Source organism: Enhydra lutris, unplaced genomic scaffold (assembly GCF_002288905.1).
Source record: "Enhydra lutris kenyoni isolate GAN:26980312 unplaced genomic scaffold, ASM228890v2 scaffoldscaffold12, whole genome shotgun sequence".
NCBI classification, from domain to species: Eukaryota; Metazoa; Chordata; class Mammalia; order Carnivora; family Mustelidae; genus Enhydra; species Enhydra lutris.
In genome coordinates this window covers 24,210,394-24,237,543 of record NW_019154096.1, presented here as the reverse complement: position 1 = coordinate 24,237,543, position 27,150 = coordinate 24,210,394, and the positions used below count along the sequence as shown (strand labels likewise).

Sequence of the window (27,150 nt, the reverse complement as noted above, 5' to 3'; positions counted from 1 at the left end):
AAGTATTAATTAGCCACATGTGACTAACGGACAGCACAGGTATAAAATATTTTCACATTGTAGAAAGTTCCGTTGAGAGGCTCTATCTTAGAGCTTTGGGAGAAAAGAAGAGATTGACACGAGATTTGGCAGGAAGACCGGGCAGGGGCCAGACCTCAAAGGATCTCGGAGGCCACGCTGAGGAGTTTGGTATTGTCCCCAGTGAGGAGAACTTTGTGGTGTCCAGACTTTGGCTTAAGGGTAGAGAAGGAGCTCCTTCCGATTCTTCCACTCATCTGAGGCAGAGGAATCCTCAAAAGTCAGAGCTGAAGGGGAACAGATGTGCTCACCGAGTCTGATAAACCTCCCAGTTCTGAAGAGTAAACAGGAATGCCACAGAAACCTCCAGGGACCTGGCACTTTCCCAAGGGATGCGTGGCTCCTTGTCCTGAAGTCTGGGGAGGAGCTTCTGGGCCTGGACAAAGGGTCCAAGCGTGGGTCCTGCACTGTGCCCCCCGGTTCCCCTTCAGAGGCTGAAAAACTGTCCCCCAGACACTGAAAACGCTGCCGTCATGAGTTCTCTTCTGGAGCTGCCTTGGCTGACAAGCACCACCTTGTCTTGGGGCCCCTCAGGGGCCCGGCCCCCACGCCTAACGTGGGATAGCACTGAAGGGCTGTCCCAGCTCCAGAGCTACCTGAGGGGGCTGAGGCCCTCCTTGAGACCATGCCACGGCTCAGGCCTTCCTTTCGCCCATTCCTGCTTCCTTTCTCCCCCTCCCATGTTGGACATCAGCTTCCCGGAGCCGGCAATCTGCCTCAGCCCCTCGGCTCACAGGAGATCGGCCTGTCTGTTAGTGCACGGGGGGCGGGGAGTGGGGGGAGACAGCTGAGAAGCCGGACAGCACAGCCCTGACCAGAGGCAGTGTCCTCCCCCAAGTGGGGGTGGCCACTGGGAGGTCCCCACAGGGCCCTGTGTTGAGAGAGCCGATCTGCCAAGCTCCCCCAGCCGCACAGTTTACACATGTGGGCCCGTGTCCCCTCCCCAGGCCTCCAAGAGCTGTGTTGTAATCAGCATACTGCTGGAAGCAAGGCCTAGGCTCTGAAAGAGTCCATGATGAGCCCCATTTCCCACAGTTCCCAGAGGCCAGAGCTGGGATTTGAGCTCTGGTCTTAGGTTCCAGAATCCACTCTTTTTGCCTGCACTGCACCATGTAGCCTGGACCCCCAGAGTTCCACACCCAAGCATTTGTGCATCGCTGGACGAATCCATGTTAAGGAATATGGACATTTGGCTCTCATCTCACCTGTGTTGGAGTCAAGAACCAAAGTGACCCCCTCTCCCTCCACCCCCTGCTCACTGAGTGCGCTTGATGGTGTGGCCACAGCTACTGTCTGTCATCTGTCATGGTCTCTCTACTTTTCCAGGCTCTACAAACATGGCTTTGATATGCTAACTGCCCCTAATGGAGACAGTGGCTATAAATCATTCAGTGGAGCCCAGGATGGTCAACCCAGGCTGCTCTCCTGATCTCTGACCTCGTCAGGAGCTGGCTGTGGGACCCGTGTGTATCCCAGGCATGGAGGCAGGACAATTCAGGGAAGCTGCAGTCCGCTAGGCAGCCCACAGTGGGCAAGGCCTGGAAGGAGGCCAGGAACATTTTGACTTCAGCAGATGGGAAAAAACACCCATAAAAGAGTCACTTGGGGATGACAGCGGTGACCCTCCCTGGGGACAAGCTGAGGCAGCCTGGGAAGATGTCAGGAGATACCCTTCTTGTTGCCAGCCCCTGAACACGGCACAAGACAATACAAGGCTACATAAGGCTTCTGAAAAGCCAGTTCCCCTATGTTACTAGGGCCAGAAAGTTCCTCAGGATGGGGGGCCAGGGTTGGAGAGGGTTGGGGCCTGGATCAAATGGAGATGTGAAAAAAAAAAAAAAAAGAAACAACAGCTTCTCCTCTCATTATAAAGAAATAAGAATAGAAAGTTGTTAACAGGAGGGAATAATCCCACAGTTCTTCCCAAGAGCAGGGAGGAGAGCTGACCTGGCCACTGAGTCTGATCCCCACTGTGGGCCTCCATGGGACAGGGCAAGGGGCCCGGCTAGGGCACCAGGACATCTCTGCCAGCTACCAGCTGCCCTCCTGGAGGAAGTGGGAAAGGGATTCCAGGGGGAGAGAAACTCTTATCTTGTCTCCGGTGAGACCGGAGAATGTGGCTGACGCCTGGAAATGACCTTCCTTGGGTTCAGGGCTAGAAACCTATTGCTCGAGTCTACAGTCATATCACCCGGAACACACCTGATCTTGCGAGCTAAGCAGAGTGTGGCCTGGTTAGTACCTGGATTCTAGAACATATTGCTTATAAGCACGGTGATTCAAAATACGTCTAAAATTCTAAGATATGGTCAAACAAACAAACAAAACCCATTTTGGATATTTCTCTTTGTTTTTGGTAAAACTGTTCTGGCAATTGTAGTCCATCGCAGCTGGAGGGGGACATGGAGACAAACCCCCTCATGGCTCAGACGGAGAAGGGGGTCAGGGTATCTTGGGCAGCTGGGTAATCCAGTGACAGCAGGAAATCCCATGCTGTTTCTTCTGTGGGGGGTGCTGTGTTCTGTTTTCATAAGGGGATGTGGGGGGGTCCCTTTCTGGTCCAATGCAACGTCCTGGTCCGCGTGTCTCCAGAAAGACACAACAGAATTCTGGGGCGGGGAAGACAGGTGAGGCAGACGGCATCTGGGGACATGGAAGGTCAGTGTACGCCTGCAGGCTGAACTCTCCTTCACTGAGCCTGATCTGTTTATACTCCTGACGTGCTGACAACACCAAATTGGACGTTTCCTTGGGGCTCCCTGAGCTGTGGAGCCCAACAGACCCAGGTTCAAATCCCAGGGCCTCTCAGTACCTGTGGAACCCCCAGCAAGTTTCTTTTCTTGTCTTTGAGCCTCCGTCTCATTATCTATAAAATGTAGCGAATAGTACCAGCTTGCAAGGTTACTGAGTGGGCCAGAGAGAGGGCCGGAGAGGGCCGGAGAGAGGGTCAGAAAGGCCTTGCACTTCATAAACACTCAATCAACTCCAGCTTTGCCTCTTGCTAGGGAGCCATCCCGGGGGTTGAATATATCTGCGTGGGTGCTTTTGATGTATCTCAGGCACTGTCTGCTCCTGCTTTGTCAGTAGCGGTGGACACTCAGGCAGCCGTCTGATCCCACCTGCTTGGCAACGTCTTCTCCAGAACCCCTCATCTCAGCTGTTCCAGTCCCTCCCCAACCTTGACCTAGAGGGCTTGAGCAAGGGACCCAAAGCCCAGGGTCCCAGGGGGTCCTAGAAGGCTTGAGCAAGGGACCCAAACCCACTACAGGATCCAGACAAGCGGGTAGAGGAAGGAGGGTGAAGACAGGGGCAAGAAGGGCTGTGTTTCCTGCACGCTGACTCCGGAGCCCGCTGACACTCATCCCTCTGGGTGAGGCTCTAGCCTTGTGCAAGGACAGGGCCCCCCTCCCTGCCCTCCTTCTCTCCCCCTGGGCCAGCCCTACTCCCGCTGAGGACTTGATGGGGAAAATCTATCGAACGTTCTTTCAGATTCTTGGCTGATTTCGTGGGGCCTGCCATATGGCTTTGGTGGGTCACAGATGGGGAGGGTAAAGGGGAATAAGAGCCCCTCCCCCACCTTGGCCAAAAGCCCCTGTCCCTCCCTCGAAGGGCTCCTAATCCCTCCCCTGCAAATGCCTGTCCTCCCAGGCTGAGATGCTGCAGACCCAGTGGTTTATACACAGACCCATTATTTATTGGGAGGCTGAGGGCCAGAATGAGATTGTGGCTACATTCTCTTCTGTCCTGGCTCTTCTCACCTGGGTTTTAAGCAGGGAGGGAAGGAGAAAGGGCAGAGAGAGAGACAGAGGGATGAGAGGACAGATGGGGGAGGGGGCACTCCTCTGAAGAGGGCCTTCTCTGCACCTGGTCTTGAAGGAGATGTTTGCAGGTGTTTACCCTGAAGAGATGGCGGTCGGTCTCTAATCAGCGTGCCTGCACGTGCAGGGCGGCCGTGTGCTGGGAGATAGGATGGGGTTGTGGTCAACAGCGTGGCCCTGCAGTCAGGCCGTGGTCCAAGAACCAGCCTTGACTCTTAAAGGACGCGCTTATATACAGACTCTTTCCTTCACCTCTCTGAGCCTTTGTTTTGTCATCTGGAGAATGGGTATGAGAATTTCTAGTTGCCAGAATTCTAGAGAAGCTGGGGTCAAGCCACCTGCAGGAGATGGTGGCTGTCATGGGGAGGAGGGAGAGGGGCCAGGAAATATGGCAGGGGGAGGAGGAGAAAAGTTGAAAAAATAGGGGAGGGTAAGGTGGAATGTCTGAGCATGAGAGCTCATCGCCTGTCTCCACCTGGGAGTGGCCAGCTTCTGTTTTCCAGAACCCCAAAAGGCTGGAGGATAGTGGAGGGAGGAGGGCAGATGGCAGCTCCTGCTGGGAAGGCCCAGCTAAGAACGATGGAGGGGGAACTCAAGGGTTCTGAGCCACCATGACCCCCACCCCAAATTCCTGCACAGCTTGCTTGTTGCAGAGAGAGCTCAGGGGGTGGGAATTTGGTGCCCCCTCCCCCGGGGGCTCCTTGCTGAGAATCAGAAAAGCTCCCTGTGTCTTTAAGGAGGCGCCTGTTGGGAGCACAGGAGGGAGGAAGGTTAAGATGATTAGCTGGTGCTAACAAATTTAGGATGTGGAAGAAGTCTTTTCTTGGCTGTCCATCAAAGGAAGGATTGAATGTCCCTGGGCTTGGAGAGAGCAGAGGACGGGAGGAGAGTGCTGGGGGAGGGGAACAGGAGAGCAGTAAGTGTTTACCAGCTGAGCCTTCTCCCTGGACAGGACTTCCTGGGCACTGGGGGTGTGTGGGAGCCGGGCAGGCGTGCGGGGCCCTGGGCTATGTGTCCAGATGCTGGCCTTCCCATCAGCCTGTCTGTCGTCGCCCCTCCCCCACTGCCCCAACCCCAGCTCAGGTTATGTCCAAGCAGCTGGGCTGAAAAGTGATCCTGGAGGAAGAAGGCCCTTCCTGTTGATTAGGAACCAGGACGCCTTCTCCCAACCCCCCTCCAGCCTGGCCAGACCCCCTCCTCATTCAGGCTCCCTGTCCTGGGGACACCCCTGGGCCCTTGTCACCCAGAGCTGGGCCACTCTTCATCTAGGTTCCCCTGTAACCAAGGGAAACGTGCCTAGCCTCCCAGAGAGATTGCAAACCACTCAGGAAAGCCTTCATAAAAGGTTACTTCCTGCCCAGCCTGGGGTTGTGGGGGAGCTGGATCCAGGCCACGTCCAGGAATGGTTCATTCAGAACTGCTTGGGCACGGCTCTGTGCCAGGGCTTGTGCCTGGCACTGGGAAATGGATAGCGAGGCCCTGTGTCTATCCCTGCCTCAGGACCTTGCCATCCCACGGCAGGGGGGTGGGGGGGGGCGGTGAGGGAAGCGGTGGGCAGAGAAGAGCATAAAGAATTCGCTCAAATGAAATGTGTATAGAACAGTGGCTTCCAGAGCTCAACAGGAAAAGGATCGCTGGGGAAGGCTTATCCAAATGCAGATTTCTATTCCACACCCTTGGAGATTCTGAAGCTGTAGGTCTGGGGTGGGACCTGGGCATCTGCATTTTTAAGCAGAGTGGGTGATTCTGCTGCAAGGGGATGTCGGCATTGACTGGGAAGAAGGCTGACATGTAGGGGTGAGGGGTGGTGCCAGGAAGGCGTGTAGGGGCAGGTGTAGGAGGTGGGAAGAACTTTCCAGGCCTGGTGGCCTGAGCTGATTGTGGGGGGGGGCGGGGGGGCAGGCTGAAGGAAAGGAAGGGTGAACCAGCCTGGCTGAGGCTGAGGGTGGCGTGGCTGGAACACAGAAAAAAAAGACCAGGCTGAGCCAGAGGTGAAATCACAGAAGGACCACCAGGGGAGGGTCATGTCTTTGGCAAAGGAGGTCTTGCTTGGGTTTGCAGCTTAGAGAGACCTTTCTAGCTGCCAAGTTGAATGGGTGGAGGGGACCAGAATGGAGCAGGGGCCAGGCATTAGGAGGCCATGGCAAGAGTCTCAATGAGGCCCGATGGTAGGGCTCAGTAAGGTGGTGGCGGGAGGTGGGGAGGAGTGGACAGTCATAGCGAATGTCAAGGAGGCTGAGACCACAGAACATGGTGCCTGGAAGATGGAGGGGGCGCCAGGGAAGAGGTACAGAGATTCCCCAGTTTCTAGTCTTGGAGCTGGGTGGAGAGGGCTGCTTCTCCCCGAGGCTGGAGCTACAAGAGGGCTGAGCTGATTCAGGGGGAAGAAGCTTTGTCCCTGCAGCTGAGGCTCTTATCATGTGTTGAGGGCCTACTATGTGCCAGACTCTGTGCCAGGCCCAGAACCTAGGGGCACCTAAACTAATTGGGGTGAGGGTTTGAGATGGCTCTCCTTGCACGGGACATGTCTTCTAAGGCCTGAGGAGTGAGGAGGAGTGAGCTTGGCCATGACACAGAAAAGACTCTATCAGGAGCCTGGGGAGGCCCACCATCCACTTCCCATAGACCTTCTAGGACAGCAGTTCTGGGGTACAGTGTGGGGAGCTGGAGACTGGAGGTGGTTGGTGGCTCAGAGACTGCTGAACCCCAAAGACCTGGCCAATGGCCCCTTCTGCATCAGCCACGTCTTTTGCAACTCAGGCTCAGACTGCCTGTCCCATGACTTCCCCATCCTCCCCGATGCCCGCACACCACTGGATATAGAAGTTATGGGCAGTGGGAGAGTGCCTGTGGCTTGCCCCAGGGTGGCACCTCTGGGACACGACCTCCAGAGAAGCACCAAGCCTTTCATGGAACGAATCAGAAGATGCGACTCTGAAAGGATCTTAGGCACTGTCTAACCAAACATCTTATTTTGCAAATAAAGAAACTGAGGGACAGAGAATTGAATGACTAATTAGGGGAGTAATTAGTGACACGGTTCTCTTGCAGTCCTCTCCAGCAAACTCCTATTCATCCCTCAACACCCACAGGAAGTCACCTCCCCTGGGATTCCCCAGAAGGAACCAGGCCCTTCAGAACAAAACCAGCATGTCAGCTCAGGAACTGGGATCAGTCCCACCTGCTTTCCCAGCACGGCCATAACTGACAGGGTGGCTCCCTCCTCTCTCCTGTGTGCCTTCACCTGACAGGAGTACTTTATGGTTTCAAACGCCTTTAAACTAGGTGAGGCATGGCCGGCCACGATTTTAGGACTCTTCAAGTCCTGCTCAAATGATCGAAGAGGTCGGCCAACACTTCCCTTCTCCAAGACAGGCATGACAATCTCTGTCATCCCCATGCCCACGATGACACTGACCCTTCCATAGCGTTCACACTGTGCCCTCTACCATGCTAAGCACGCCACACACATTAACCCACTTGATCCGCACAACAACACAATGGAGGGGCTACTGTTATATCTTTGTTTTACAGACGAGGACCGAAGGACCTTGTATTTGCGGCGGGACCGAACTCGATGGCAGGACGTTCTCACCTCCCTTCATGGGGTGCATGTTCTTATCGGTCGGGGACACCTCTCCCGGTGGCTGCAGCAGGACGCTGAGAGCGAACGTGGACGTGACCGCACCGCTCCCGACCTCATCACCATCCTCGCCATCCCAGTCAACATTAGCTGAGCATTTACTATATGCTTGGGGCCGTGCAGCTGGCTGTGCACTCGCTGGCTCATTTAATCTTGCCATGATCCCCAGAGTGAGGCTTCTCATTGCCTTTCCAGATCCAAGCTGTCCAACAGAACCTTAGGCAGTAATGTAATGCTCCACACCTGTGCTTGTCCCATACAATTTCCAAGAGCCACACGAGTACCTGGAATAGGGCAGGTGTGGCCCAGGAACTAAATTGTCAATCTTATTTAATTTTAATTAATTTAAATATAGGCTCCCATGTAGCTAGTGGCAGTCATGATGGACCTGACAGTGTGGATGAAGGAAGAGCCAAGAGGTCAGCTAATTCGTCTAAGAGCCCGCATCTGATGGATGATAAAGGTGGGACTCACGGTCAGGGGTGTCGGACTCTGGCCCCCAGGCTTGAACCCCCCACCCCTGCGCTGTAACTCCATCTTCTCACCTCTGCCCTAGACTGTGGGTGCAGTGGGGAAGAGTTAGCATCACCACACGAGTTCCAGTGCAGGGGGGCGACCTCTGCAGTCCCCAGGGGACTCCTGTGTATTGTGTATTGTGGCCAACCTCCATGAGACTCTGGACCTCCCTGGGCCCCCTTCCTGCTCTGACAGTGGGCACTGGAGGAGATGATCCCACATCCTCCCACGGTGACATCCCACAAACCACAGGTTGTTTTTTTGTTTTGTTTTTGTTTTGTTTTGCAAGAGGCCTTTGGTCACGTACTCTGAAGTCAGGGGTCGTAAACACTTTACTCTCACTGCGTGGGGGTCAGCATCTTGGCGCCCATAGCCTGTGCTGGCTGCTGGAAACAAGGGCGTAGAGAAGACTATGGCATTCTCGAAAGCCAGTGTTTGGGCTAAGGATCAGGTTAGTGCCCCGCGAGCCTGGACAAATGAATGCTACAGGGGGCGGATGCAATCCTTTAGAGATGCCATGACCTGGGGGGAAGGGAGTGCTACAGAACATGAACATCACATAGGGGCTGGGTACAAGGATACCTGTTCTCGTCCCTGCTCTGCACAGAAGTCGGGAGCTTTTCATGACACCAACCTGATCAGGTCATGGTTCTGCTCACTACACTTCATTGGCTCCCTGCTGCCCTTAAGATAAAGACCAAAACTTTAACATGGCCTACAAAGCCCCATACACTCCAGCTACAGCTGACCTTCTGAATCTGTCTCATACCCCTCTGTCTCCCAAACTCCCTGCTCTGGCCACCCTGCTCTTCTTTCCTTTCCTCATTCTTGCTATATTCCTTCTCACCCCAGGGCCCTTGCATAAGCTGTTCCTCTTTGTCTGGTCAATTTCTACTCCTTTTTTTTTTTTTTTAAAGATTTTATTTATTTATGAGAGAGAAAGAGAGAGAGAGAGAGAGAACAAGTGAGAGCAGAGCAGAAGGGAGAGGCAGAGAGGGAAACAGTCTCCTGGCTAAGCAGGGAGCCTGACAGGACTCCATCCCAGGACCTTAGGATCATGACCTGAGCTGAAGGCAGCCACTTAACCGACTGAGCCACCCAGGCGACCTCAATTTCTACTCCTTAAGGATCACTGCCTCAAGGGAGCCTCCCTACACCTCTCTGACCTTAAGGACTTTTTCTAGTTTTTTTTTTTTTTTTTTTTAAAGATTTTATTTATTTATTTGACAGACAGAGATCACAGGCAGGCAGAGAGGCAGGCAGAGAGAGGAAGGGAAGCAGGCTCCCTGCTGAGCAGAGAGCCTGATGTGGGGCTCGATCCCAGGACTCTGGGATCATGACCTGAGCCGAAGGCAGAGGCTTTAACCCGCTGAGCCACCCAGGCTCCCCCTTTTTCTAGTTTTTCATGAAACCCTATATGTCCCTTCAGTAGGGCTGGTTACCATGGCAATTTTACATTTGCTGGTGCAATTGATGGAAGTTTCCTCCCCCACTAAACCATTAGTTCCGTAAGGTCTGGCAGGCGTCATGGCTTGCTCACCCTTGGGTCCCCAGCACCCACCCAAGGCCTGGCACAGGATGGGTGCTCAAGAGCAGGAGTCAAATGCATGAATGCAAGCGTGGAAGGAAGGATGCTACTGGGATTTCATGCAAGGCAATTTGATCTCTGGACCTGATACCTTTGGTGACGACTTGTTGAGAATCTGCTCCATGCCAGATGCTGGGAAGGGTGCAGTCTGACTGTCTAGAGAGGAGACAGACATGCAGACAGGCCATGATGACACAGCACAGCAAGGTTTTGCTTAGAAGACATGCAAGCATTTAAGAGAGGCGTCTGGTGGCGGGGAGACTGGGAATTGGGGAGGGCTTCCCTAGATAAGTTTCTGTGGGAGGACCCTCTGGCCAAGGGCAGAGCAGGGGCAAAGGCCTGGAGGGGAGAGAGCCCAAGGAAACTGAGCGCCAGTGAGGCCACATGTGGATGGGGGGCCGTGGGGACAGAAGGGGCCAGACAGCCGAATGAGCCTTTGTTGGAACGGCCCTGGCGCCATCGTGGGGTTTCAAGCAGAGAGGTGACCGGGGAGGGTCCTGCGTCAAAGGAGAGGACTGAGCGGGCAATTTGGGGGACCTCCAGCTCTGGTGCCCAGGGTATGAGGCCCATGGGGCTAGGTTGGGAAGGCTCTGGAGTCACTGCCAGCAGAAACCTCAGGGGACCGGTTTCCTCTCTGACGTCAACGTAAAGGTCACACAGATCCCAGGTCTCTTCTCAGGGGCCACTTAGGGCTTCAGTTTGTCTTGTTACCCAGATCCCTTTGGGATCCTGTGACATTCCCAGCCTGGACCACCTCATGGGGTAACCAGTCCCCTGAGCTCCTGAGTCACTGTGAGAAGCAGGACTTCCTTTAATTTGTCCTAAACTTACCTCACTCAAGTTTCAAATGGGGCCCAATGTCCTAGCATTTCGAGAGTCAGTGGGGGAGGAAAGGCAGGAAGGGGAACTCAGGACATCTTTGACTCTGGGGCCCTCTGCATCTCATCAACCAACACGCTGCACTTCCACAATGATAAGGACGGGCCCCCCGTCTCTCCCTGCCCCCCAAGCCCAGGCCCTCTCTGCAGGGTTCGAAGCCGGGCCAGCCTGATGAACCAGAGGTGAAATCAGGCCATTCGGCTGACTTCTTGCTCTAGCACGCGGACGCCACTGCAGAGGGGCATGTCTGTTACTGGACCCCCAGGCAACCAGACTCCTTCAATCCCACAGACTCTCCTGTTCTTCCAGTCCTGTCCCATCCCTCCAGGACACCGGCCTCCAGCTGTAGCACCTCAGGGCTGCAACCCCTCTTCATTGCCCTTCACAGCCCAGCTGCACGCTTCCCTCTCCCATCCCCACAGGCAAACCATCAACAAGGTGGGCCAGCATCATCCAAAACATCACTGTCGCCTCTCACCTGGGCACCCACAACGAGCTCTCCTCTCCCTGCTTTTCTACCTCTGTAATCCATTCTCCATGGGGGCCAAGAGGAAGGTAAAATGTAAACCTGAGTGTGTGACTCCCCTTCTTAAAACCCTCCAGTAGCTTCCTGGCTCGTTGAGGGCAAAATTTACAAACCCACTGCCAGAGGTATGCAAGGTGCCACAGGGTTGGCCCCACGACCCCTCAGAGCTTCCTGACTTCTCTCTCCTTTTCCCTCATCCCAGCAGGCCACTATGACCTTTCTCTTCTTTAGACACTTCAAGCTCATTTCCACCTCAGGGCCTTTGCACATGCTGTTCCTGCTCAGAATGCTCACTCCCCAGTCTCTGATTTAACTATTTAGTTTGTTCATTCAATTGGCACTTTCATTGTGCTTTATTCTAAGGCAGGCTTGCTCTCAGCACATTTTGAGTTCGGATTCCTTTCTTAATTCTTTGCACAGCTGGTTCCCTCTTGTCAGGTCAAATGCCCCCTTCTCATGATCACCATCAAATACAGATAAGCTGTTCCAAGCCAACCAGACCCTATAGAAAATATGTCTCAATTCACTTTCATCATAACATCAATGGTATTTTCTTATTTATTGTCTTAAGTGCATACTGGCTATGTCCTCCAATAGAATGAAACTCCAGGAGGACAGATCCCTAGAGCCTAGCACTGTGTCTGCCTGTGAGAAGGAATGAATGGAGGGGTCCCCTCTCCCCAAGAGGCTTCTAAGACCACCGTGCTTTCTAAACCCCACAGCTGGCATGTACAAATTGCAGGATCTCAGTGGGAAATGTTTCCTGTGGATACTGCTTGGAGACCCAGGGAGGGGCTGGGCTTCTTGAAGGAGCAAGTCAGGTCTAGTCCACCTTCATAATAACTATGAAAACAACAACTGGCAAGTTCAGAGCGGATGGCAATCCACTGTAGAGCTTTCAAAGGACCTTCCCCGATGTGAATTCCTGGCCCTCTCCCAGCTACTCAGTGAGGCTCTCAGAGCCCCATTTTACAGATGTGGGAGCTGAGGCCCAGGGAGTCACGGCCACGTGGTATGCACGTGAGAAGCCAGGACTCACCCCCATCTCCCAGCGCTGATCTCAAGCTTTTACAAAGGGCTGGGTCCGCCTGAGCACGGGTGTTCTGTACACAGCCTGGGGCTCCGTGGAGGGGCTCCTGCTCACAGTCCGCTGCAAGGGCCGGTCTTCAGGGCACTTGGGAAGAGAGGCAATGTGGGCACTTAGAAGGATGCTGGGCTGGGGTTCAGGACAGCAGGGTGACAGCAGCTCCAGACCATTTACTAGGCACCTCCCTGTGCCAGGCACTGTACCAAGTGCTTTGCATACATTTCCTGAATGCCCGCAACAGTGCAGTATAAACGTTGTCCTTGCCCCCATTGTATGGACGAGAAGGTTGAGGCTCTGAGAGCTTACGTCACTTTCCGGTGGTCACAGAGTTGGATCCCGGAACTCAGCCAGCAGACAGTCGAGCCACTGGCTAGTTGGGGCACTTCCAGAAGTGGCTGGGTGACCCTGAAAGAGCCTTTTGTCCTCTTTGGGTTTAAGAGCCTACCTGTAAAGCTCCAGCTCACACAAGATCTTGTCTAGGCCTGTCGACACACATGGGTGTGTGACCACTGCTGTGTCCTGTGGCCCCCGTAACCTCAGGAAGGGCCTACATGGTTGCCTTGGGGCAGGGGCAGACCGTGCTCTGGAGCTTCCAGGAACAATCCATCCCCGGGGCCCCAGCCTCCGGTGCTGGCTGGAAGACAGAGACCAGGGGCACGCGGGAGTGGACAAGGGCTGGAAGACCTTGGAGCTACCAAGAAAGTGACTCATGATATCCACGGGGGCAGGCCGAGGGGTAGTTAAAGTGGGCAAATGCTACAAGGATTGCACCCCGTTACAGAACCGCTGAAATGAACATCAGAAATGGGCTCCCAGCCAGGGCTGCCTTTGGATAGTAAAATCTGGTACTTTCTCTGTATCTTCCTCCCTCCTTTCCTTCCCTCCCTCTCCCTGGATTCCTCCCTTTCCTTTCCTTCCTTCCTTCCTTTCTCCCTTTCCTTCCTTCCCTCCCTCCCTCCTTTCTCAGAGATTTTGTCTGTTTTTCTACAGAAACATGATTGCACAGCCTTGGTTGTCCACCCCCCAAGGGAGATGGGCATGGCGGATGGAGAGCTGAGAGCCAAGGCCAATTCCTAACTCTTGTGGGATCCGTTACCCTCTGCAGAAGCCCATAGAAGGATGAGTGAGCGAGTGCCCCAGGGAGAGCAGAGGAGGCTGGACCTGACTTCATTCCTAGAAATAGTTGTGCGGTGGGTGGGGGCGTCAGGGGCCCGTGGGTTTCAGGGCTGTGGCAGTGTGTTTTGTTCTGTCAGGAAGAACAGGCTGTCTGCTGGCATCCGGAACCAGACACCCAACTTGGCCGGAGCTCTTGGCCTCGGGAGGCAGCAAGGCCCCGTGGCGATGGCTGATACTGGCCACGGGCTGTTCTCTATCCCTCAGCCTTGTCTTCATTTCTGCAAAACTACCACCTCCTTGTGACCCCAGCGGTGGCTCTGGGGACCATCTCGGGGACAGGATGTGGTGGAATGAGTTCAGCAGGAATGGGGACCGTCTCCAGTCCCCAGGTGGCTGTGTAGGTTAGGGGGAGCTCCTTTTGCCCTCTCGGGCCCTCCTTCTCTCCCACTGCAAGATGGACGAATAGTCACCAGTGGACTTCACATCCCGAAGGGGCATGCGTGTCCCTTGTACAGCTGCCCCACGCTCACCAGAGGGATGGCAGGGGGCACCTCGGGCGGCACGGGGCATTGGCAGGACTGGGGGGGCACACCCGCTCCACACTGGGTCGGAGGGCTTGCTGGGATGCACACTGAGGCCAATCCCAACCCCAGAGTAAAGTTTCCTAACCCATGGCTTGGTCTCCCCGTATCTCCCTCAGCTAAGCTGGGGAGCACATGGGCAGACACCAATATTGTAACTGTATGTGTTGGGAGCTATATTCTTCTAGAACTGAACAGACTCTCCAAAGTCAAGTCCTCTCGCACGGTCGGTGAAGGAGAAATGGAGGGCTGAAGTGGAAACAGGAAATGAATAATCTATACCCATCAAAAATGAGGCGCCGTGGGCATCATGGAGGCACACAACCTTGATTAAGCAGAAAGGAAACTCGATTATCCCAAACATGGCCTTTGTAGGAGAAAGGGGCACCTAACTTCAAGATAACAACATAATAGCAATGCCAGAAAGGTCTCTGTGGACTTCTAGTGCCGTGTCTCAGACTCAGTGCACATTCAGCCCCGGGAATCATCAACCCCTTTCTCACCCCCCTGTTCCTTAAGGTAAAAACGGAGCATCACATGCTGGTCGATGCCTCTGAGTGCCAAGGAGCAAAGAACAAGAGAGCCAGGGGTGATGCTGTCAAGCGTCTGGAACTCTAAGAACGCGGGACCCATCAGCCCGAACCAACGCCAGCTGTGATTAATGAGTAAGGCTGTCATGCCCAGACTCACGAGCACCGTGTGGGAACGGAAATTCTTCATTTGAGAAGGACTGGCACCAGGTTCCAGGCCTAAAGGGCAACAAGGGGGGCAGTTTTGGCTGCCAAAGCCCTCGAGCCCCGGGCAGCCCGGAGCCTTGGGGACAGAGACGGGTCAGCCCGCCGTGCCCACGCGCAGGCACATGGCCACGCTGTTCCTAGGACGTCTGGGGCCTGCCCCGCCCTCCCTGCTGGCTTGTCGTGGGGAGCCGGCCACACCACGCCATGACGGCTCGCATAACTATGTGGAGAGACAGCAGCCACTTATATACCCGTCTCTTGCTGGGCATTTTCCTAGGGCTCCCCGCCAGGCTCAGCTTATCACATTTCCAACCCACTGGGGTGGTTGAGGTGGCGGGCTGGCTTGACCCCCACCCCCGCCTCCCGGAGCCTCCCCAGGGCCTCTGCTGGGTGGAAGTGTCCCCAGCTAAGCCACCTGTGGCTCTTTCAGCTGCGCCCCTGTCCCCCACCTCGAGACACACCCACAGTCCCGGGCTCTGTCCTACCTGTCCTACACAGACAGATGGCAGAGGCTGGAGGGTATGGCAGTAAGTCCGAAAACAAGATTGTGAAGTGAGCTAGAAAGAATGACAGGTAGGCCCACAGCCAGCCCTGCTGCCACTCAGCCTCTGGAGGGTCTGAGCCTTTTGTAATCCTCGCCTCCTTTCTTGTCTGCCCTGTACCCCAGCCCCCCAACCTCTGCCACACCCCTGCATGCCCAGCCAACTCCCCTCTGTGCTGGGGGCCTCCCCTGTTTTTCATCTGGGGGCTGAGTGCCCAGGGCCCTGGGGCCTTAAGTAGAAAGGCCAGCTGTGCAGGCCACCATCAGCCATGTGGGTGTCTGCCCAGCCCGTGGCCCACCTCCCAGGGGCTGGGATCCCAGGGCTGGGCCCAGGACGGCAGCTGGGCGGCTCGCAAGGCATGCACCTGCCCCCACCAGCGGACCTGCCCCATCTGTGCCCTAGGTTTCTGCAGCCGCCGCTCGACCTGTGCATCTCTCTAGCCGGACTGTGAGCTCCCCTTTGTCTCCGGAGGACAGGGCAGGGCAGGGCACAGAGCTTGTGCTCAAGAGCTGTTTGTCAAGAGAGTGATGGAAAGACACGGAGACAGAGAGGCAGGGAAAGGAAGCCTGCCTCTGACCTCTGGTTCTCTCTGCGGGGAATCGCCGTGGCTCCAGCACATACCAGCTCTGTGCCTTGGCCGCCTGACACACCTCTCTGGGCCTCGGTCCTTCTTCCATGTAAAATGAAGATAGCCATTGTATCTGCCGTGTAGCGTACGTGCGAGAGACTTCCACGAGATAATGGGATACGGTACTTAGAACGGCGCCAGGCACAGACGCGCATCGTCGCCTCTATTATGTCCTCCAGCCTCATCGGGCACGGCCTCCCTGGACGAGAGTGCCGGCCATTGCTAAGTCCTCATCTGCTTGCCATGGCCCAGGGCAGCACTCTGCCGGTGGGGGGACGGACCCTGGAGGACATGCATCAGAAGTACGCGTCTTCGGATACTTGGGACTTGGTTTTCAGTCCCAGACCTGCAGCTGCCTGACCCTGGATCCTTGATGGGAACACTCTGCCCTCTTCAGGGTCCTCCTCTGGAAATCATGGCCACGGGAGCCTGCACCTCAGAGAGGCGAGGGGAGGAGGACGTATGGTATACACGGCACGATGCGGGCCATCACACTGGCTGGATCAGAGACCACCCAGGCCGCCCCAATGGGGGAGCAGGAACCTGCCAGGTAGTCTCCGAGGTGGGAGGCTGGCTGGGCTGTGTCCAGGCATGGGGGCAGCCTGGGATGGTGTGTGCACCAGAGAGCATCGGGACGAGGAATAGGGGGCTGCAGCCATATGCCCAGCATATCCCACCTTCTAGTCCCTTCTAAGGGCCACAGGCTTTTCCTGTTGACTGCCCCTTTTCTGTAAAGTGGCCCTGATATTCTTCTGGCGACACTAGGGAAGAGCTGTCCCTTGGGACCCTGCAGGGCAGAATAGGCAGAGGCTAGACTTGGGGACCCTCCGCGGAGTCTGAGGCTGGGAGCCCCTCCGCCCTCAGCAGCCTGGCACAAGACCCTGGGTCGGCACACATGGGGCCGGAGCTGGCATGGGAGGAGTGACTCTCCAGCAAAACATGCCCCTGCCCCCTCTGTGCCCTGAGCAGCGACCTCAGCAGCCAGCCAGCCAGAGTTTCTTTGAGGCCAAAGGATCAGAGCTTTCCTATCCCACTGTCCCCAGGATGAGCCCTCCCAGGACCCTCAGCACTTCCACAAGGGATGTCCTGCCTCCCCCACCGCCCCACCCCCAGATGCTCCAGAATAGAGCTCTGCATCCTTCCTCTCCCCCTGCCGGCCCTTGGCTCTCTCCCTGTGGGTAAGGGCACTAGCCCACGAAGCCCTGGGCTTGAGTCCTGGCTCTGTCTCCCAGCCATTGCCCCTGTGTGGTCCCTAGACATCAGAGGCTCAGTGGTCTCAACTTCGAACCAGGGAGAACCGCGGCCCCACCCCCCAGACCGCTTGCAAGCTCTACTGTGTTGCAGACACTCTGCTCTCTGTTGTATGACGCTCTCTCCTAATGTAAATACCTGCGGGGTCATTCACAGTTACCTGGGCTCACAGGCTCACCCCTGCCTTATACTGTCCCTTGCCCAAGTATACCAAATAGTCAACACATGCCCATCTTCCTTCTGCGATTTTACCGCCCCCCAGGCCCCCTGGGCCCCTCCCACATGCTACTCCATGTCTTCTCTTAGTAGGGCCATGCGGCCTCTTCCTGGCTCCTTCCTTGATTCTAGCTCATCTCAGCTACAGCTTTGCACAGGTGGATCATGTCCCTTCCTTTCCTGGAGACCCTCACGGCCTTTTCAGGGTGATGTCCAACCCCCTCTGGGGCTACCTCCCTCGCCCCAACTTTTCTTTCCAGCCTTATCTCTTACTCCATCCCTCCGTGGGAGCTTGCTACCGTCATTCTGGATCATTCCTCCCTTCCCAGAGTGGGCAAGGAGCGGAAAAGCCTCTTCCTTAGGTCCCTGCACTTGTTCTACACTGTTCCTTCAGCTCACAATGTCTTCATATGTGTTTTTATTTACTGACGATTTACTTGTCTTTCAGGTCTTGCTTCAAACGCTGTTTCTTCTGCGAAGACTTTCTTGATTCCTCCCTTTAAAAGTGATCACTCCTGGGACGCCTGGGTGGTTCAGTTGGTTAAGTGGCTGCCTTCGGCTCAGGTCATGATCCCAGAGTCCTGGGATCGAGTCCCATATCAGGCTCCTTGCTCGGCAGGGAACCTGCTTCTCCCTCTGTCTCTGCCTGCCTCTCTGCCTACTTGTGATTCTCTCTCTCTCTCTCTCTGACAAAAAAAAAAAAAAAAAATCTTAAAAGTGATCACTCCTTCTCTTGCACTCTCCAGCCCTGTTTAGCATTTACCTAACCCTGGACATGAGGGACTCTGATTCACTGGGTGTCCCCAGGGCACTGAGCAGCTGATAACCCTCTGTGGGTCAAGGTCACTTGCTGATGTAGCCCACAGGCAGCCCAGATCCATCACGGGTATATAGTCAGTCCAGAAGTCTGGCCGCTGGGGTGTGGCCTGCCTCTGCTGGGCTGGGGTTAGGAAGTAGAAGGTGGGGGTTCACTTAATACCTCTGGCCATGGTGTCTGCTCTCAAAGGGCAGGTCCTAAGGGAAAGACTGATAGCTGAGTGTCTGCTACAAACATGTGGAATCATCATAGGCGTGGATGGCTTTCTGAGACCCCGGGAAGTATAGTTTCTTCTTTCTCCTGCTCTCCTCTGCTGGCCTCTCGGACACACGGAGGTAGACAGACAGGGAGAAGTATACACACAGCAGATACTGCTGCCCACCTGTGAGTCCGCCCCTCCCCCTCCAGACAGCCATCCCTGATTCTTTGGAGTTTCTGCAAAATTCCAGATTCACCCACACCCCCAAGCAACAGCTGCTACAAATGTGGCTCGTTTCCCTCTCAGGACATAGCGAAGCTGTTAGCCTGCCTCTGTATGGGTAAGGAGCAGGAACATGACCTTTCAGAAAAGTCCCACTGCTCCAGGCTGTGGCTGGACACAGTGACGTGCTGGGAGCATGAGTCTCATCATAAACTTCATCTGCAAGGTCCTCTGACCCATGGTAGCGGCAGTGATCTCAAACACACTGTCCGAGGAACCAACCGTCACCCGACTTGCGACTACCCCTCCCTCTGCCACAGGCCATGGCTCTCTGTGTCCCCCAGCCCTCACACAGCCTACATCCCACTCAGTAACTACATTGTGGGCAAGCTTTGCTGCTTTTCCTCCAGTATCTTCCATGGTGTAGGACTCCAGGGTTGACCGAGCATTCTTGGAGTAACCCTGTGAGATCATTATTTATATGTAAGAGATGAGCTAATGGAAACTCAGAAGCATTAGTGGCTTGTCTAACGCTGAAGAGCGAGGCACAGGGAGCTGGGGTTCACACAGGGGTCTCCTGCCCCATGGAAAAGGCCGCCATTGCCCTCTCTGAGGGCAGGCCTGCGTCTCACCCATCTTGCAACCCCTGCAGAGCCCTGCATGCTGTCCTGTGGATAGAAACATCCAGAATTTTCCACTGTGTTGTAATGATTTTGTCTCCAGCAGGGCAGAGAGGGAAGTAGGAGCGAGCTGACGCCTTTGGCAACCCGAGCCACGTTTCCCCACCACATTCAGTGGCATGACGCGGCACTCTCCTCCAGGACCTCACGTGGCTGGGTGCAGCTGTGTGGAGGCTGTAACTTCTCCTCATGACCTCATTTCACCAGAACCCTTTCCCACTCAACACAACCATCCCCATCACGGCAACTAACAATCGTTTCGAGCCACGTATGCGTCAGGCCCTGTGTGCATCCTGGCGAGGAGGGTGCTAGCCTCACCCCCACTTTACGTGACGTGAAGGGCTAACTCATCCATGGTCCCCGTGACTCATATGGAATAGAAGAGGATGACTGGGATTTGAACCCAGGTTGCCCAGAAGTCAGAGCCCACACTCGTAGCTGCTGGGTTAGCCTACCTCTCCTCGGGCGGCTCCCGGGGGTACCACTGCCACTGAACCCGGTGAGCGCTCCTCCTGACAGGTGGCACAGCGTTGCCAGGACCAGTCCCCGTGATGCGGGAGTCAGAGTGGGGAAAACCTGTCCTGAACTAGACAGGACGAGGCATAACGGACACGTGACTTATTCCAGGGAACTTGCATCTCCAGCCCAGCAGGCAGGCACGTGCACCTTCAGGCTGTGATGGCAGAAGCAGATGCCCAGAAAAGCTGAGGACCCTGCAGCGCTGGCGGCTGTCTCTTTGCAGTGGGGCCAAATTGCTGTGGGAGCACAGCTCTGGGGGGTGCTCAGAAGGAAAGGCCACCAGCTGTGCCTGGGAGAGTCACAGGAGACGTCACAGAGGTGGGGACAGAAAGCGGGGCAGAGGAGGGGAAAGAGGGCAGCACAGCATCAGGGAGGGGAGGGTGTTGGGTGTTAGAGTCCAGCTGAGCCGGGTTTGGCCCCATGGACTTGGGTCCTGGTAGAGCTGGCGACACACGGGATCTAAGCCCCAAGCAGCATCGCATCCTTATTAGCGGAGAACGCCAATTAGTTAGAGTCAAGCCCGAAGGGCTCCTCCCACTTCCTCTATCCACAGCCTCTACTCAGCCTTATGATTAAATAATGTTTTATCTTGAAATATTTCAGACAAAGAACTATAAACATAATATAATCTATTACTGGGCAATAAAAAGGAATGAAGGAGTGTTACATGTCACAGCATGGATGAACCTTGCAAACATTACACTAAATCCATAGAACTAGGAAGCAGATGAGTGGGGATGTGAGGGTGACAGACAAAGGGTCCAGGGTTTCTTCTGGGGTCATGAAATGTTCTAAAAATGATTGTGGTGAGGGACGCACAGCTCTGTGAACAGACTGGAAACCACCAAATTACACACTTCGAATGGATAAATTTTATAGAAAAATTGTATCTCAATGAAGTTGTTACCAAGAGGTAACATGAGCCTGGCATGTCCTCCATCCAGCTTAAATGTTCCCAACATTGAGGTTCCTGGGTGGCTCCGTGGGTTAAGTGTCCGACTCGATTTTAGCTTGTGTGGTGATCTCAGGATCGTGATATGGAGGCCCACGTTGGGCTCCGTGATCAGTGTGGAGTCTGCTTGAGACTCTCTCTCCCTCTCCCTTTGCCCTTCCCCCATTTATGCTCTCTCTCTAATTAAATAAATAAAATATTTAAAAAGAAAGAAAAAAGAGTTACCAATATAGCCAAACCCTGCGGGACCGCAGCCCCACCTGTCCCTCCTCCCCCCAGAATGTGATGCTTATCGTTCGGGTGCCTTTCCCTATACCCTTAGGACTTAGGCATATATTCCCTGAACGATGTGTCCTGTTGTTTTATATGTTTTTCAACTTTATATAAATGAGTTGTATTGTACCTATTGTCTTGTAATTTGCTTTTTTTCCCTCGATAGGATGAGGTTCATCCTTGGCATTGCTTGGCCTGGAGGTCAAGTTCATCCATGCTCCCTGTATACGATATTTCGTTGGTGAAAGTACCACTGTCCCACATCCCACAATGTGTGTCTCCACTCTGCTTCTGACAAATATTTAGGCTTTCCTTTCCCTTTTCCCTGCAGTGCACACAGGCCGCAGGGAACGCCCTTTCCTCCCTTCTGTGGGAGTAAGGGTTTCTCAGGAGGGGCAGCTCTGTGGGGCCCAACCCACAGTTCGTCAGATACTGTCCCGTTATTTGCCTCTCCTTACACATGAGGAAACTGAGGACCAGAGAGAGGATGTGACCTGCTCAGAGTCCCTCAGGGTCTGGGACCGATGCCCAGTCCAGGGCTCTTCTAACCACAGCACACTGCCTTTCCAGAACCCTCCATTTCCTGATTTTTATTTTGCTGCAAATCCCAGCGACCACCCAGCGGGCCTTATCAGAGCCGATCTAGGAGAAACACATTATCAGTGCTGTCCAGGAGGGCTGGGGATCTGGCAGGGCTTTCGGGAGGAAACTGGGAAGAAATGAACTTTGGAGAATGCTCCAGGAGGCTCCCAAGTGCTGAGAGGGCAGCCTTGGGAGGAGGGGCCCTTCCCATGCTGGCTCCCCTGGCTGGGGACTTCCTTACCTCCCGGAGGTAACAGCCGGCCTCCCACCGGGCAAGCTGTTTGCCTGAAACGGAGCCAAAAGGCCACAGGAAGTGCCTGTGTCTGGAGCCCAGGGTCTCAGCTTTATTGACTGGCTGTCTGATTTCTAAGGCACAACATCCTGGCTCTGGTTCGGCCCTGGCTCCCTTTCCCTCCAGCCTCTGCTTTGGCACCTGGGTGTCATCAAGGAGCCTGCTGCAGGGACACTGGCAGGCAGGGAGGCCTGAGGGTCTCCGCAGGCCACATGAGGGATTGGGAACTTTAACCTAAGGGTGAATGAAAGGAGGATTTAAGTAGAGTTGTGCATTTCATTTATCAAAGACCATTCAGGGAGCTGTGAGGGGCTCCTGCAGGGAGCGAGGCGAGAGGTCCTGGCAGGTGGAACAGGTGTGCTGCTGGAGGGGCTGGAGGCAATGGGTGGGGTGGGATCAGTGGGACTTGGTGGTGGGTGGGATATAGAAGGAAAAGCCTCGGTTCCAGCCTAAGTGCAAGCCTGTGTGGTGGTGGCGGCCCCATTCCCTGGGACTGGGGATGGGACTGGGGATGTTGGCTATGGGCCAGGTTTGGGGAAAAGATTGTGGCTTCAGTGGTGTGTGTTTTGAGGACGGGCGACCTGTGCCACGTCCTGGAGCAGATGTCACGGAGGCTGTCTGGTGTGGTGTGTAGGTGAGTTTGAAGGTTCTTCCTGCCTGAAAACCCACAGAGTCTCCTCTCAGTGTATAAGAGGCTCATGCTGAGTTTTGCTGTCAAATACCTGTAGAATCTAAATCAAATGATCAGTGATCACAGCCCAAGAGAAACCTTCACAGGTGTATACCTCCTGGTCTGTTTTCACTTCCCATCTGAAGACACATTACTTGTCCCAGTAGGTGGTTGTGTCCGGATTACACACTGAGCACACATTAGGCATTCTGTTAGCATGGTAACCAAACAGCAGAGAGAAGGAGCAGGAGCGAAGGATGGAAGGAGCTGCGGGGATGCAGTAGCAGGCCTGGAGGGGTTAAGAGTCTGTCAGGTAAAAACAGAACAAAGCTGTCAGAACAGCATGAGCAGATGTGAACGGGACAGGCAGACGAGCAGGTCGGTTTTACTGAAAGACAAGGGGTACAGCATAATAAGAGACCGGTCAGAGCCCAGGCTTGAGAAACAAATGACCTTATTACTTGAGGGGGGAGGGGCGGGGGGTGTATGGGCACTAGGGAGCCATGGATGGTTTCTGAGCGGTCGAGTGGAATTGATAGGACCCAGCGATGACAGAGTATGTGGATGAAGAAGGAGGCATTGATGCTGCCACTGGGTTGGAGCCTGGGAGTCTGGGAGGTCAGATGGGACATGAGATGGGACTGTAAAGGCAGAAGGAGGAAGTGGGGTGGCAGAGGGAGGAGCAGCACAGAAGCCTGGCCAAGGCAGAAAAGAGGGTGAGTTGGAATCCAGTAGGAGGGGCTCATCGGGCTGGCCCTCAGGGATGTGCTTTAAGGATTAGCTAGGAATGACTCAGAATTAACCCATCAATTATTTGCCTATAAAGCAGAGTTTACCTGAAAATGGTATTTCTTTAGTGTAAATGTTCTGCCTAACGACCATCAGCTCAGCAGTTTTTTGCTTTATTAATGGCACCCGGGGACACTTTGGTCTAAATTCTCCCTTTTCTGGGTTAGCTGAGTCTAAAATGAGGAGAACCACAGGGGAGGATGGCTGTGGGTCTGCTCTGCTGCAGTCCAACAGAAGTGGGGGGACCCAGTCTAGGATGGAAACTCTGGCCATAGTCCCTGCCTGTGAAAATGCCCCGAGGCTGTTGGGGAGGGGGTAATCTGCCACCAGAGCAAACAAGGCAAGGCTAGACAAAGAAAGAGCTTCAGGACAGGTGGACACCGGCTATTATCACCTATGGAAAATAACCAAGCCCAGAGAGGCAGTTCCAACCTGAAAACCAATCGCCAACTTTCGCTCCTGGAAGGGGCTCCTCTGCCCTCAAGCCAGCCTCCACGTCATTGTTAGTTATTGCTCTAGAATATGAACTGGATGAGATCAGATCCCTGCTCCCCAATCCTTCTCTGATGCCACATCACCTCCGGAGGGGTAACAAAGCCAGTGCACGGTGTAACACCTCTCCGGGCCTGCACCCACAACAGACATCATCAAACGATTACCACGTCTTCCACCGAGCCTGGATGTAGCCTCCGAATCAGACTCCGGACACCCTGGGCAGCCATTACTAATCAATCACCCTCAGGATGGAAACCGTTTCCCTGTCTTAGAAGGGGGAGGGCTGGGACTCCTCGGCCTGACCCTTTGCCATCTTTTCCCACCCTTATTTCAGATCACTGCTTCTATGCTCAAGCTTCCTCCAACTGCTGGTCATTCCTAAATACGCTGCCTTTTTCTTCCTCTCGAGCCTCTGTCCATGCAGGTGCCTCAGCCGGAGACGTCTATGCAGACTGTTAGCTGCTCTTCCATTATCTGTTCTTCCGCTTCCAACAGCGACAGACCTATATCTGGGTATATGGCTGCCCCGCCTCCCCGGGGGCTGGTGACCACGTGACTAAGTGCTGGCCAATGGGATACAAGCAGAAGTGATGCATGTTGGGATTTCCCCCCAACCCGCACCCTCTTAAGGGTTTGGGCGTATATTGCCCCAGCCTCCTTCCTCTTCCACGCTAGCGGGGGATGGCGAGAACAGAGCAATGCCAGCGTCGTGCCACATGAAGGAGATAGCAAGGCCACCTTCCCAGCGCGGCACCACTGTCCTCTGACCCGCTAAGGAAGAGACCTCCTCTCCTCCTCGTTGGAGTCCCTGTAGTCCGAGCTGTTGTTGCGGTGGTAGCTGAGTCTGTACCCTGAGCAGACGCCCTTCTGCCAACCTCCAGGGCCACCTCCTCAGTGAAGTTCTCCCCAAGTCCCAGGCTCCTCTGGGATCCCTGTCACGCTGCACACCTCTCATTCACACACGTGAGCCAGGGGATGGCCATGGTCCCTCCCACAAGCCAGGCTAGGGCAACTTCTCTCCCGCTCATCCATCCTCCGCACCACAGCTGGCTAAGATGCTAATGCACAGACCCCAGCAGGCCACGCCCTCGCCCCCGCGGTTGCAGTCCGAACCTCTGGGGCTCCGGACTCCTCTCCCCTCAGAAATGAGGCCACACGGCGGAGCCACCTACTCCTGTGACTCCTTCCGTGTGAAACCCCTCACGCTGCCAGCCCCAGCGTGGCGGGCCTGAAGGAGCTGCTTCCTTGCTGGCTGGAGGCTCTATTGTCCTGCTCCTCATTTGTTACTGAGAACGGGACTGAAACGGGAGTTTCCCTAACCTTTGTATTCTTCTTCTCAAGTGGCCTGGGAAGTCTCACGGTGCCCGTATTGGTTCCCAAGGCTCTTCTCCCGTCCCACCAGTTTGTATGCTTTAGGAATGGCCAACGCTTACTCCTCTGAACTTCTGAAGGCTGTGACCGTCCTGCCAAGCCCCACCCCTCAGCACCCTGCAGGCCCAGCACAACCATGGAACTCAGTGTATGTGTCCCAGGAGCAGCCAGACCTCAGCAAGGGCATGGCTATTTTGGGACAGGGAGGATCCTGGGAGGATGCTGGCGAGGTCAGAGTTGGAAGGGAAGGAGGTGGGTTTTCTGCCCATGATTATGTGTCCTGAACCCTCTGGAGGCCATCCAGGGGCCCAAGGCTGCCACTAGGAAGAATACACCCAGGACCCCGCCTTAGCCCAGCAAGCCGCAGCGGTGGACTGGGGCAGGCACGGGCTCAAGATCCTAGGCTCGGATCCCAGTGGCCACAGAAGGCAGAAAAAAAAAATGTTTATGTGTTGTGTCCCAGCAGCCGTGAAAGATCTGCATCAGGCAAGATGCAGGGCAGGCTTGAGGTAGGGTGGGTGGGGTGTGTGGTGTGGGAAGGCGGGGTATCAGAAACCAGCCAGAGGGCGAAGGGGGAACACAGGAAAGAATATAATCACTCAGGAAGGATAATTGATGATCCTTTACCCGAGATGCATTGAGCATCTACTATGTACAGGCGTCTAATCAGATGCTGGCAAGACAAAAATTATAATGCTTTGTGGGTAGCACTTTCCAGTTGTATAAGTTTTTCTGCAAATATCAGGAACCTCAAAGTGGTTCCTAAAGTGGTTTATAAACGCTGACTTTAAGGAAATAATCTGAGAGGCATCATTTAGACCCAAGAGGGAGAGAGGCGTTCTACTCCTGGGTTTGGAGATTTGCTATTATTTTAGAACGTCAAAAACCCACACTGCCCGTTTGGAGTATTCTGGAAGGTCATCCATCGAGAATTACGCCGTACTGTTTCTGGCATGCAGCAGGAGCTGGGTTAGGGGCTATGGTGGTGAGCACGATTATTCATGACAGCTCGGCAGCCCCGTGGTTGGTAGCCTTCCGTGTGAAGGAGGTAAGTTCACGGTGTGGTGAGAACCCTCAGCTTAGGCAGAAGGGGCAGGTGCAGGGACCCACCCAATGGGACCTAGCCCATCCCAGCAGATGCACTTGACTCCATGCTTCCACGGTTTGAGATGCCTCTCTGTGCAGCCCTTCCAGTCCCTTCCTGCTGCCTCTCCAAGAACCTGCCTCTCCAAGAACCTCTCCAAGAACATCTTAGTCTTCTTCCGATCTTGTCTCAATTTTAGGTCCTCTGATTAAATTCTCCTGGTGCTACCCATCTGGCTCTGACCTCTAATTTGGACCAAACTGCCCTTTGGGTGATTCTCAAACACTCGGGACACCCCTCCCAGGAGCCCTGTTGCTCTCCTCCCATCTCCGGCCAACTGGGTGCCTGCTGGTGGCTGCTCTCCACAGAGGACCGGTGTCAAGGCTTTTCTGCTCTCCACTGCATCCCTCCCTCTCCCTGCCCAAGACCCCAGGGTGCCTACAGACTCCCAGAAGTGAGGCGAGATGAAGCAGTTTGGAATTTTTCTCCTTCCCGCCACATCCCTCCCTAACCTCCCCACCTCCCAGCCTCCCAGGACCTCCTGAGTCAGACTCTCCGAAGCACAAAATTGATGCCTATTGGTTAGATACCCACTTGGCGGGTGGACAGGACACGTGAAGCCCAAGCAGGATGGAGAGGGAGAAAGTCAAGTCTCTGCCTTATCATAAATATGCCGCCCATGCCCCCCCACCCATACCAAGGCATAGTCTGATAGGATTTCTGTACATCTTTTGAGTCTGAGAGGAATTGAGGAAATAATGGAACTAGTGCTTCCTAGCAGTCAGGATTGGCACTAAATACTATTTGAATGGACAGGTTTATCTGAGGCACGCGCTGCCTTAGAAAGCCCGATGCTAACGGGTTCTCTGCCCATGCCTGGCTACCCTTCCCTCTCCTTCATCCCATCTCATTAATCTTGGCATTCTTCTCCCAGAAGCTTTCCCAGATGCCAGGGCTCAATGTCCTGGGCCCTGAGGGAGGGAGGGAACTTCCCAGGAC

The 27,150-nt window shown here is 54.7% G+C and overlaps 1 protein-coding gene across 1 annotated transcript in view; it reads right to left on the bottom strand.

Moving 5' to 3' along the window:
- LOC111144910 (collagen type XIII alpha 1 chain) overlaps positions 1–27,150 on the bottom strand; it is a 140,608-nt gene that overhangs the window by 97,219 nt on the left and 16,239 nt on the right. The window lies entirely within an intron of this gene.